This window comes from Pteropus vampyrus, unplaced genomic scaffold, assembly GCF_000151845.1.
Source record: "Pteropus vampyrus isolate Shadow unplaced genomic scaffold, Pvam_2.0 Scaffold264, whole genome shotgun sequence".
In the NCBI taxonomy this organism is placed as follows: Eukaryota; Metazoa; Chordata; class Mammalia; order Chiroptera; family Pteropodidae; genus Pteropus; species Pteropus vampyrus.
In genome coordinates this window covers 555,855-569,563 of record NW_011889045.1, presented here as the reverse complement: position 1 = coordinate 569,563, position 13,709 = coordinate 555,855, and the positions used below count along the sequence as shown (strand labels likewise).

The window sequence follows — 13,709 nt, the reverse complement described above, 5'->3', positions numbered from 1 at the left end:
CGTCAGTTGAGCATTGAGGGCACTCGGGTTGGCGTGAGCGGCTCAGTGTCCAGGAGCCCCAGGTAAGCACTAGCTCCGGGAGGGAATGACGTGGGCATAAAATGACAGGAGCGTGATTAAGGCCCACGTCACTCTGCGGGCGCCCGGACGCCCTCTGCTTAGCGACAGAAAGTGAAAAGCGAGGGCCAGCGGGGTTCGCACGCCACACCCGGCCAGGGCGGGCGCTGCCTCGGGCAGTGGACGCTCGGCATGCTGTCGGCGGGTGGCCTTTGGGTGCCCACCGACTTCTACTGCACTTATATGCTGACACCGGCCCGCAGGAAAGGGGCAGAGCGGGGAAGAGCCAGGGGCTGTCTCAGGCGCTGAATCCAGGAGCCTCTAGGCGAGCGGTGGGTCTCTGTGACCTTGGGGCATCCTCTCTCCATACTAAGGTGGCTGGGCAGGAATATTTCCGGGCTCCCTTGAGTCCCCAGCCGTCCGACTGTCTGTGATGTGCGCGTTTTGTAAGTTAACCAGCGAGCGCGTGCTCATCTCGGCCCCGTGGCATACGCGTGTGGCGGAAAGCCAGGCGAGCTGGGTGTGAGTGTGGCCTGTGCTTCTCGCGGCTGGGAGCCTCTGGACCCCCATCTCCATTTTAAAGGGAGGATCGGGTCATTCCGGGGACTTTCTGTGAGAACGTGCGAAATTACATGGAAAAGACTTGGAGAATTCGTTCAGGCAGGTGGACGTCCCAGGCCAGCCGCTGGGTTGTCAGGTGAGGCCGTGGGTGTTCCTCAGGCGCTGGGTGGGCCACGGGGTGCACCTGCACCCCCTTCTAGGTTGGTGCGTGGGCCTGAGCACGGTGCGACCGCTCACACAGTTTGGCAACGGCGGAGATGCCACCAGATTCAGACCCCCTCTGTCCACGCCACCGACACGCGGCTCAGGCAGCCGAGCAGCATCAGGGACAGTGGGAGGCGGGGACTGCAGGCCGAGGCTCCCTCACACGCCGGGCGACAAGAGCGAGCCCCCCACTCCCCGCCCCCTGGGAGTCAGGGTCCCGCAGAGGCTGGCAAGCGGACGCGGTCACGGGAGGGCAGGAAACCCAGCGGCTGGCACCCGGCTCGGAGCATCTCAGACCCTGTGCTGCTGGCGACAAATTACAAATACGCACGTAGGGCAGGACGTCCTGGGAGGACATTATGAGCACGTTTCCAATTTTATGGATAATTTAATTATTAGAGAGAATGTGGCTCCGTTTCCACACTGACAATTTAGGCCCTTTTTGAAATCACCTTGCGTTTGTCTCTCAGACGAAACCCTCCTGAGCCAGTTCCTTGAAAGAGACACCACCTTGTCCTCCCCGTTGCAGACGCGGCTCTGCGGTTTGAGGTCACGGTCAGACGTTCGTATCGGTTCGCTTGGTCGTGAGAGCAGAGTTTTGCTTTCTTTTGTTCAAATGTTTTTGCCAAATAAAATAATATTTGATTTCCGAAATGAATTTCCTAAAAGGATTCTTCTGGATAGAAAGCCTAACATTAATTCTTCTATAATCGGCCCTCCCGTAAAGAGTTGTGTCAGGTGACCTCGAGAAAGGCCTAGGACACGTGCTCAGGGCCACGGGGGACCAGGGCGGCCGCGGAGAGCTGAATGAGAAAGTGGAGAAACGCATGTCCTGTCCACACCTAGACCCAGGCCCCCAGCCGTCCTCACAAACCGGGCAGTCAACCTCGGCCCGCAGGAGAGGGTGACTCCAGCGTTATACACCGACAAACCGACTCTAACGCAGGTGGGTTTCGAACACGTCCTTACTCACCCAGAAACCAGTCTTCTCAGACAGGAAGACGAGACTATGCATGAGAAACCTTAAACATCGCCAAAAGCCAATTCCTGTAAAACAACGACACATTGAAACCTAATTCCCCCCAGCTCGGCAGCATCTGGTCCTCCAGAGCCGAGGTGAAGAATCTGTTTTCCTCAGTGGGACGATGCTTGGTGTCATGCTATCCGTGGATGATCTCGATTCGATCTTATGTTCTAGGACACTGTTATATACGATGCTACTTTAATATGTTCTTCGTGTTAGAAAAAAATGGTATCGTAGCTGGTGGGGTGTTGGACTCGGGCTAGGAAATAGATTTTAGTTACAATTCTAAGCATTTCCCATCAAACCTGCATCTGGCACATGCTTTAATGTCACAGCCTCACAATTTACATCCCTTGGCAGATGAGCTACAGAGTCACACCGGGGTGGCCCGGCCTGGGTGGTGTCGCCCTGCCTATTTCGTAGTGCAAGTGCGTGGGACCTCCTTAGCCCGCGGCCAGGCAGACGCACACCCACACAGACACATCCCCACCTGCCTCTCGGTGACGTCCGGAGTCCCGCCGTAGGCCGTCAGCTCCACACGCTGTCCCCTCCTAAGACATCCCCCACCCCAGGTAGCAGCACACCAGGCTTCAGGCCACCTGTGCTCTGCTCCTGCTGTGTGAGGCGAAAGTCCCTTGTTACAAGTGGCGGGAGAATGTGTCAGCAATGGGAGAAGTCTCTGGAAGATGAGGACGCGGGCACTGAGGACGCACACCCCAGAAGCAGAGTTTCGGAGGTTTTCTGTAAAAGCTGCGATCAGGTTCACAGTATAGACAAACCCCAGACGTGCATGGTGACGACCGGGTTGGACCGTCCCCCTGCTAAGGCTGTGTGTCTCGTAATTGAAATGAAGTCTCGATACCTCAAAATCTGGCATCGATCTGTCTCACGGTGCCGGTGCCGAATTAGGTCCGAGTCGATCGTTTGCGGGCACGTAGATAAGTTAAGGAAATTACCCATATAGGGTAGAGTTTTTTTCAAGGTATATGTTTCCTAATTCGGAGTGGCTGATGTAGTCGCATCTCACTTTACAGTCTGCATTTGAGTCCTGTTATCTCTTTTTGGACAATAATATGCCGTTTATATATTATATGTATAAAACCTCATCGATCCATATTCTAGCCTCTCCTGGTGATCAGTGACCTCTGCACACCAACAAAGTGTCACGCAGAAGGCCGTCTAAATTACGCAGCTACTCAACAGTGCGGGGCTCTTAAATTTCTCCAGGAATAGATGAAACAGCAAAAAAATGTGACCGCTTAGACGACATGCGTTTTGCACTGGGAAACCGACGGCTTTAGCGTCTGTTGCCATTTTTTGGGGTGCAGAATAACATGATGACCAAAAAAAAAAAACCCGAAAAGCGTTTTCTCGAGGAAATAGACCTGTTTCTGTCGGGCCATCATTCTGGGGATAGTTCTGAAGGAGTCGGGGCGGGGCGGGGCGGGCAAGCAGCTGTGGGGACACTGCGCGGTTGAGCCAGTCCGAGAATGACGTCCCCAGACAGCCGGCCGAGTGTCGCCAGGGGCTGGGGCGCGCTCGTGCTGAGACCTGGCAACTCTTCCTCCCGCGGGAGAACGCCCGTGAGCCAGACCCTGCCGCGCTGTCCCGCGTCCCGGGAGCAGGCGTGACGAGTGTCCCTGTGTGTGGCGGGGGCGCTCCTGCCTCCTGACCCGGTCCGCTTAGGGCTCTTCTTAAAGGTGTCGTCGTCACAGGGCTCGGCGGGGTCCTTCCCATAGTGCGTCACCTTTGCTTTGTTGGCGGGAGGTGTGGGGACGTCCGGAGGGCGGGCTCGTGCGGCAGATGGCTGAGCCGAGACGGTGCCTGTGCTGCCACGTAGCCAGCCCTGGACACGGAGGCCGGCGCCCTGGTCCCAGGGGTTAAAACCCCCGCGTCCTTGCGTGTGTGAGAGCCGAAGCCGCTCGTTCTGACGTGTGGAGGGAAAGTGAGGTCGCTCGCTTGAGCCCTCAGTCGGAGAACGAAGGTTCCACAGGCCGGACACTTTGCACCGAGCCACCTGCCCCCAGCGTCACCGCGCTGCTGCAGCATCGCCGCTCGGCTCGTGTGCTTTCGGTCTCTCCTCTCGTTTGCTGGGTAAATTTCTGCCTTTAGACGTGAAAGAGGGAGAGCAACCCACGCAGATTCTAATCTCCACCTATAAGTTTATAAGGGGACAGGGAATAGTCCTTTTCCACCAAAACATGAGAATTGGCCCTAGTCGCATGCCAGGTGGATGACTAGAGAGGAGAGAATTTTAGCTCTTCTGAGGTTGGGCGGATTTGGGCATAAAGACAATGTGACCGGGCCCGTCTCCTTCCTTCTGACAAGATAAACCCAAGAGCAGAGAGGGGGCTTCTTTGGATTTGCCGTTCACGGTTGAAGCACGTGCCCGTCCGCACGTCCGTCTGTGGTGGCACTTGGCGGGAGCTCGGTGCGGCAGGGGCTTGGGGGGTGTGCTTCCACGTAGGGGACAGTCCCCTTGGCCCCACGTGCTGGCCGGCCGGCGTGTAAGCCACACAGGGATTTGCCATAAATATCACCCCATTCCAGGTTCAAAGCTCAATAACTTATCATAAACGTACATAATAATTTCATGTCGGCAGTCGGATTAGTTGTGTATCTACAGTGAGGTGCTAGCGCAGCTCGAATGGTCCCTTGTCCCCCAGTCAGGGACCGAAGTTCCTGCTCGGCCCACGGAATCTTTATGTCCTTTCGGCCCCCGTTTGAAGCCCCTCACGCGTTACCAGCAGGTAGAAACGCGGGGCCTGGAGGGAGACCAGGGTTTGAATCTTGGCGGTGGTGCTCACCCACCGGGTGGTTGTGGGTGGGTGGTCGGTGGCCTCCGAGGCCCAGTTCCTTTACCTGCAGAATGGCGCTACAGTGAGGATTTCACGAGAACGTGTCCTGGATGAACTCAGAGGGCGACAGGCATCAGAAACCGCCCTGCAGCTGGGGGCCGCCCTAGCCTGTGAGCACGCGGAGCAGGTCCTAGAAGAACTTTCTGAGCAATGTCCCCAGGGATGGTGACCCCTCCTTCCAGCGGGCGGGGCTCCATCACCCGCCCTTGAATGCAGCGTCCCAGGTCCGCGCTCTGGGCCCTGGCCCGAGACTCAGGTGCAGGTCGGAATGGCTTTGGGCCCCGTGCCCGTCTCTCGTTCTGCAGTCAGCCATTCCGTGACATTTCAAAATCCCAGCCTCTCCCACATCGTCCCTGGCCATGCGTACAACACCCACGTAAGCTTCAACGACACTGTCTTTCATAATAAGCTGACAATATTATTTATTACTTATAACAATAAAAAAACACATTTCTTGTCCTGGTAGCAGCTATTCGCAGATTCCGGTCATATCGCGTCTGTCCTGCTTGTGACTTCCCAGAGTGCTGTAGGCATGGTGACAGGTCTCTGGGGAACACACTGGCCACACGCCGAGAACCTGTGGCTGACGCTGAGGGCCTTTGAAACAAACACAGTGTTCATTTGAAAGAATCCCAATTGTCACGGTAGGAACCAAACGCATCAGCAGTGCACGGGAATCGTATTAATCCCGCCACGAAGGCATCTGGTTGCCCAGCGCCGTCTCCCGCACTGCGCTCCACGAGCCCCGAAGGCGTGGTGGCCACCCTCGCCGCGTGCCACAGGCGGCCCGAAAGCTCGGCTCCCGAAAGCTCAGCTCCCGATCGTTAGAGGAGGAGACTCTACTTCGATGTCGGAGCCACAGAGTCTTCAGTTGCCTCTTTCCCAGTCAGCCTCTGGTTTTTGCTGGAAGTCGCTGCATGAGCTCCGGGGTGGGGACAGGCGTCGGGATGTGGCTGACTGTGCTGTGAGCAGGGACTTAGGGAGAGCGACTGGGAAACGATCCTTCACAATGGAGCTCTCCCTGCCCCCGCCCTCTCCCCCTCCTCTCCATCTTCATCTGTCTTTCATCCAGGTCCTGCTTCCACAGACGCCCCCCAATTACTGGGTTCAGGTTTCAACCTCATAGAAGTTAGGTTTACAGGGAGGAAGGAAGGCTCGATTCGAAAAAGTGCCTCGTCGTATTCCACAGGGAAGCGCTTTCTGCATGGCATTATTTTGGGTCTTTGAACGATGTCCTCAGTGTGACTGGAACGGAGCCCCGCGGTCACCGCCTGACCCCTCCCTTGGTAGCCAGGGGATCGCCTAGGGTCCCCCTCACGCCGTATGTTCTGTGAGTATGAACCATACTAACCCTCAGCTGTGTGATGACGCAAATCTGTAATTTTTTGAGTAGATTTGTGTGTTTCATATGTGTTAGAAATAAGTGTTATGTTGAATAGGACACAAAAATAAATGACGTAGGTACTGTTTTCGAAGGACGAGAGTCAAGATATGAAGAAAATATAACACTTGTAAAAACATGGAATTTCCAGCACTTTCTACATTGAGTCTCCTCCCAGATGATGGCAGAAATTTCTGTCTGGTAAAGTCTAGGGTCATCGGTCACTTCGAAGAGTGTGCGTGTGCACCTGTGTCTCCGAGCGTGCATTTCGGTCTTTTAGGATTTCGCCTACTTGTATCAACTTCTCTACATGGCATCTAAGTCCAAGGGTCTTTTGCGACCCCAAAACACAAGGCGTCCGAGGGGCAGCTGGCGCCGGATCACGCGGCCTCCCCCCGAGGCGGTCTGAGACCCCGCGGTCTGAGACCCCGCGCTCTGGCCTTTGATGGCAGGTAGCCAGACCCGCTGACAGGGGCCACCTGTCCTCACTAACCATGTGACTCTTTGTCTCAGGAAGGACGTGACTTTAGTCTCGGGCTCAGGGGCCTCAGCTCTCTGCTGTGTAAACGTAGAAACGTTTGAACTTGGTATACCCCACGGCACTGTCCCCAACCTGCATGGCACGAGCGACCGCCCCCGAACGTCACCGGCAGCGGAGTCACGCTCTCCAGGGCTCTGCCGACATCGCTCTCTCTCAGGGACCTGTCAACTTCTCAGGTCTCGTCTTCTAAGTCCCCCTACCCAGACAGGAAGCTGGCGTCAGGTCTTCAAGGAAGCGGGGCTTATCCTGCTTTTATTCACATTTGCTGATGTGGCGTGAATCTTAAGTCCTGACAATCCCAAAATGATAACCACGGCCGTCGGTGTTCTGAGTCTCACGAGTCTGTTGTGGACCTCGAAAGCCGCGGACTCGATTCTTTGCTCCTTGACTTCCACGGTTAAGACTTTCCGAAAAGAGGGGGTCCCACAGGGGGGAAAGGACACGTGGGGAAAGAGGGATTAAATTGTTTCAATCTTTTATCCCACCGTATAGGTCACCTGGAAACGGCTAAATGGCGAAATCACTGGCTTGGAAGGGAGACGAGCTGTGTTTCAGGATGGACTCTGACACTGTGTGTGCAACTTTGACCAAATCGCTGACATTCTAATTAGAATGTGTCTTCTCTATAAAATAAAAAGCTGAAACACCTCGTATCTAATGTTATCGAATACCCCTCCTTACTTTAAAATTCTCCTCTACTAAAGAGCACTTTCCTGTGCCTGTACCGCCAGCCAATCTTGGAAACACTGTAATATACGGTGTTGAATAACTTTCGGCAAATAACTAAATAGTTAATTTACAGAGAACGTGTATGTCTAGTAACCAGAAATTTAAAATTTCAGAATTCACAGACAATACATTCTATTTCTTGATTATCCAATATGTGGATATGCCACCCAAATATTAATTTAAATCTTTCTGCCACATCTATAAGTGACCATAGATTGTTGTTTCTATCGCAAAATAGTTTCTTGGGTTTATAAGCAGTTTTTTTCTCTTATAATTATATAATCTTTTGACGATTTGGAAGACGCATTTCTTTTTTGATATTTTAATGTGTGCCTTTTGAACTCGGGGGCTTTTTCTACCACTCTGAGTGGAAGAGATTTTATCCCCAGTTATTACTCCTGAATTATTTTTTTCTAAAACACTAACAAGAAGTTAGGAGATAATGGAGGGTATTGAGAAATCTGTATTTTGTTGAAATATTCAAAGGTTATCAAGGACTTTATATGCATCACAATAGGCCCCCACCATCCCCACCATCAAAGCCGGGTGGGTGGAAGGGAGTAGCTGCCACAAGACTTCTACGTGAATTATCCTGATTTACTTTCTTCCAGAATCTTCCTGTCTATTTTCCTACCTTTCACTTTAGACTGTAAATTTCTTAAATGCATAAAATGTGTTCATCATTAATATATCTTTTAATAGCTGTCCAGTAAATATTTTGAATGAATTAAAACTCAATTCCGATTACCCAATATTGTCCTTTGAATTAAACATGGTAAAACCCAGGCTCCAATAAAGCAACTAGAGAGACAGTGAATTTTAAAACAGCAATAATAGCAAAAAAATAAAAAAATATAAAAAATAAAACAGTAATAATATCTACAAAATAGGTAGGCTTTTTTTTTTTAATAGTAAGCCTCATATTTTATTTCATGGCATGGAAACTATTACAAGTAATAATGGGACTAATAACACTTGAATATATAGAGAAATGGATTCCTAAAAATCTGTTATTAGTTAATAGTGCAGTAAATTGCCTGGCGGATCTTCATTTCTCAGTGTCCGATGCATTCACACAGCCTTGGGCAATGACTCTCTGACACTCTTTTTGAGGAGATTTATTTAATCAGTAAAACACTGGGTAATTTAATCTCTAAAATCTAACTCTGAGGGTATGATTCTAATCTCATTCCCACTGCCGGCCAAACCTTTTTACAAGATTTATTGTAAGAATACTGACACTGGCATATGGTATGAAATGTGATGTTATAAATGTAAGTATTACAGGGAGCTTGCAAACATTTGGCTTTACAGAGATTTTCTTTAAGGCAATTACAGTCACTGGAATAAGATTTAATTTAGTGATTTTTTTCCTAATTTACTTAAAATATACACTTGACATTTTAACTCAACTGTAGTTTGGGGGATAGATGACATTTTAAAATCACAAACACTGTGGATGACGCAGTGGGGACAGTGAGTAATTCAGGAGTGCTCTGTTTCATGGAATTACATCTTCCTCATTAATTTACGAAAAGTGCACTCACATCAGTCTTCAGCTTAGCTCTTCACTGAATTTTTTTTTTTTTTTTTCCCGCATTACCACTTCCGATACTCAGGATTACTGCGTTGGTATCAGTGAGTCGAGTACCTTGAGTGATCGTGCAGGGCGAAATATCTTGGCTCTATTTCAAAGTGCAAGTCATCCTCGTAATTTCTTGAGAGATGGAGAGGCAGTAAACTTGTTCACCTCCGAACCTGTGCTTCTGCTGGATGAACGTGGCAGGCCGTGCCATGCGCCGAGGTCCCTGGGTGTGGGAGGGGAGTGCTTTCTCCCAGGAGAAAATATGGAAAATGAGATTATATAGGATGACAGGGATGAAACTAGAAAAAGAGAGAGAAGCTGTTGGAAGGAAAGTAACTGTAGGTTTTTTGTTTTTCAATTACTGAGGACGACATGGATTTCTTGTCGCTCTTTTCAAAACCCATCCCCGTTCCTAACCATCTCTTCTTCCTCATCCAAGTGGGTCAGCTCGGGTGTCACATGAAGCCTAGTGCTTTGACTAGGAGGAAATAGCGTCGTTTTCTGCAGTGGCGACCATGGGAGGGATGTTGGGGTGCCAAGCCTCAGCCTCTGGGTAAAATGCACCCCTCTCACATCTCAGCCCCGGGGCCAGCTGCTGGCCAACGTGGCCCAACCACGTGGTCACACCCGCTTAGCCCGTTTAAGCAAAATTATGGCAGAAAATATAACAGTAAACAGATAGACACGTATTGGTGGCTTGATTTTTATTCCAGTCTTCAGAGTGGTTTAACTCACCCTATCTTCTATCACCCTAATCTTCTGAAATACTAATTTCCTGAGTCACAGGGTGTGGTGAAGTCACATGTTCGTGAGGTGTGGGCCACACTGGCCTTGACAGAAATGGAGAGGACGCTGACTGGCTTCTCGCTCCGTCCCGTTAGCTTGCTACGTCGTTACTGTCCCCGTTAGCTGTAACCGGAGAGAGAGTGGTTGACAAAGGCATGAAGACAGGTGGGCGGCAGCAGGCCGAGAGGCAGAGCGGGTCCGGGCGTGTGGGACGTGGGCGGGCGCTGGCTGCAAGTTGACCCATTGCTTGGGGAAAGCTAGAATTTAGGCTCTCCATTTTCTTTTGGTCAAACTGAGAGAAAAACTCGAACAGCTGCAGGATTTATCAGGCATTAAAAGTAATGAGAATAGATTGTCCTCACTCAGAGAAAGGTGTATGACAATAAGGTGTAGCCCAAGGGCGTTCCAGGAAGAGACGTAAGTGACGTGAGAAACGGGGCCTTCGGCGGAGTTCGCAGAGACCAGAGTGAGTGTCGCCCGACCCTGTCACACGGCTCCTCACTCGGCTGGCGTGACGGAGAGGTGACTGTGGACATTCGAACAAATGTTTTTTCGGATCTACTAGATCAAGCCATCCTCTCCCACCGACCTTGACTTGCATCGAACTGCATCCTGTTGCACCCAAACGCAAATGCGTCCATTTCGTTTTAGCTCTTTGAAGCAGATCACACTGACATATTTCGCCGACAATCGTGCGTGTTAAAATAAACTCCCCCTAACTTCTAACCAATAGTTATATTCCATTTTTTTAGACTTCTTAGCACTGTTTTACTTTTTCCTGAGCTAATATTGTGTGTGTCCTCATAATCACAGTTCTTTATAAAACATTAAAGTAAACATAATTTTGTATTTAGAATGCTATCGCATTATTTAAATTATGTTCCAAAATATTTAAATCTTCAAAATAGTCTATTACTAAGTGAAATAAAGCTCAACCATTTTTGTTCAATTTACTTTTGGAGCCCGAGAGAATGATTTCTTCTTAAATGCTGTTTTTAGTTTTTCTAGTATTATTTCAATCTCTGTTAATATCGTCTTGACTTGGTCTGAACCCTTATAATCTGTTGTTTTATTAAACATTTTAATCTGATCATTGTAGACTGACACCCAGCTGTAAGAAATAGCACAGAGAGACTCTGGGTTCCCAGCCCAGGTCCCCTAGAGGTAACATCTTGCAAAACTGCAGCACTAAGCCCCTATCAAGACCCTGACATTGGGACAGTGGAGACACAGACCATTCCATCGCCATGACGACCCCTCACACAGTCCTTTCGTAGCCACACCCGCGCCCCTTCGGTCCCCGCCCCCTCCTTAACTCCCGGCCTCGAAAAATCGGTTCCCCTTTACAATAATGGCACGACTTCAAACATGGTACGGAAAACCAGATCACACAGCATGCGACCTCTCAGGACTGGCTTTTGTTCACGCTGCATTACTTTCTGGAGGTCCTTCCAGGCGTGGCACATTACGGCCACTTCTCCTCATCGCTGAGCAGAGTATGTGGTGTACGTGTGTCACAACGTATGAGCCATTCACCTCTTAAAGGACATTTGGGTTCCTTCCCGTTTTGGGTTATTAAGGACGAAGCTGCTCCAGACACTCACGCACAGGCTTGGCATGAAGATAAATCTCCATTTCTTCAGGGTAAATGTCCAGGAGAGTAAATGCTTGGTCATATAGTAGTCGCATGTTTAATTCTTCAAGGTACCCTCAAAATGTTTTCCAGAGTGACTGTCTCCACTAGCAAATACATGAGCGATGCGTTTTCTCTGCATTCTGGCCAGCATTTGGTATTGTCACTACTTTTTTTTTGTTTTGTTTTAATTTTATTTTAGCCATTCTGAATAGGTGCATAGTGATTTTTCTTTGTGGTTTTAATTTGCATTTCCCTAATGACTAATGATGTTGAGCATCTTTTTGTGTGCTTCTTTGCCATCTGTATGTCCTTTGAGATGAAATGACTCTTTGTGTCTTTTGACTGTTTTCTAAAACAACATTTGTTGTTTTACTGCTGAGTCTTTAAAGTTCTTTGTATATATTCTAAACACTTGTCCTTTGTCAGATATGTGGTTTGCAAATATTTTCTACCACGTGTGTAGCATGTCTTTGCATCTTCTTCACAGGATCTTTCATGGAGATTTTTTTTTTTTAAATGTCATTCAATCCGACATGTCAATTTTTCCTTTATCTGACTGTGCTTTTGCTGTTTAGCCCAGAAACTGTTTGCCCTAGAACCTATGTTTTTTTGGTTTTTTTTCCCTCTAAAAGTTTTATTTAGCATTCAATGTTTACGTCTGTGATCTGTATTGAGTGAATTACTACACAGGTGCAAGGCTTAGGGCTAGACTCTCGTTGCTCTTGCCTGAAGCATTGTTAGAAGCCACGTTGCTCCACAGAGTTGGCTTTGCACCTCGTCAGCATCGGCTGGGTATATTTCTGTGGGTCTGTTTCTGGGTTCTCTGTTCTTGTCTACCGATGTCTGGTCTACCCTCTGCCAACACCGCATGCTCTTCACACTGTAGCTGTAAAAGGAGTCTTGAAAATAGTAGACTCGTTCCTCCTGCTTCATTATTTCCTAAGACAGTGTAAGCTATTCTGTTTCTTTGGCTTTCTAAATACATTCTAGAAGAATCTTGTCTATAGGGGCGTGGTTCCATAGTGTAGCCATGGTTCCATAGTGTAGCCGTGAGCATGTCTGCTTTACACGCAGAAGGTCCTGGATTTGTGCCCCAGTGGCGCCACGGTCCATGGTCTACGGCCATGCCACCCTGAACGAGCCCGGTGTCTGAGCTCGGAAGCTGAGCAGGGTCGTGCCTGGTTAGTACTTGGATGGGAGACCACCTAGGAAGACCAGGTGCTGTAGGCATAAATAATAATAATAATAATAATAATAATAATAATAATAGAATTTTTAAAAATAACAAAAATTTTTTGCTGGGATTTTGATAGAAATCGTGTTAAAACTTTCTGTAAATTTGGGGAAAGTTGACATCTTTACCATGTCGAGTCTCCCAGACTGTCAGCATGGTATCTTTGTCTACTTAGCAGTTTGCTGATTTCTGTCTTGGGCATTGTTCATTGTTCGGGATATAGTTTTGCACATGCAAACATTTTCTTGTGTTGAGTGGTGGCAAACATCGTTCTTTAGTTTTGGTGCCCGTGTGTCCGACGCCGGGACGTGGCGATGCAGCTGAATTCTGCGCGTTGGCGTGTGTCCTGCACACGCGCTTGTTTCCGGCATGAGCCCTGGGAGTCTGTTACGCGTTCCTCGGCGTAACCTCTGTGTAGCATGGTGTCGCCTGCCGGCAGGGCCGACCCTATTTCCTCCTCTCTGGTCTGTATGCCCTCGTTTCCGTTTTTCGGTTTGTTCTTACATTCTATTGTTCCCTTACGGTTGGCAGACAGCATCATGTTCATGTCAGGTGTACAGCGCAGTGACGATACATCCGCGTGCCTTACGAGGCGACCCCCCAGTGAAGCCGAGTCCCCATCGGCTCCACACATGGTCGTTACGACGCTGCCGACTGAATCCCCTGTGCCGTACAGTGCGTCCCTGCGACCATTTTAATATCTGGAAACGTGTACTTCTTAATCCCTTCGACCTTCACCGCCCCTCCGTTTCTTAGCTTGTTGCCCTGGCTCCAGGTCCCAGCACAAGGCCGAATGACAGTGGTGAGACCGGACAGCTTGCCTTGCTCTCAGCCCTCGGGGGGAGCGTTAGTCTGTCACCACGAGATGAGATGTTGTTAGCCGCGGGGTTTGTGGCGCACACTCACTGTCGAGTTGGGGATGTTTCCTCCATTCGTGATTCGCTGAGAGATTCTCTCGGGAACGGATGTTCACGCTTTTCAAATGCTTTTTCGTACACACATTGTTGAGATCTTATGCTCGCATTCTTTATTCTGTGATTACGGCAGCTTACACTGATTGATTTTCAAAGACTGAACCATCTTTACGTCCCTGGAATCAATGCCGTTTGGTTA

The 13,709-nt window shown here is 49.4% G+C and overlaps 1 protein-coding gene and 1 pseudogene across 1 annotated transcript in view; both read left to right on the top strand.

The window, feature by feature from the left end:
- LOC111729502 (CUB and sushi domain-containing protein 1-like) overlaps positions 1 to 13,709 on the top strand; it is a 920,340-nt gene that overhangs the window by 356,935 nt on the left and 549,696 nt on the right. The window lies entirely within an intron of this gene.
- Positions 12,477 to 12,592, top strand: LOC111729509 (annotated as a pseudogene).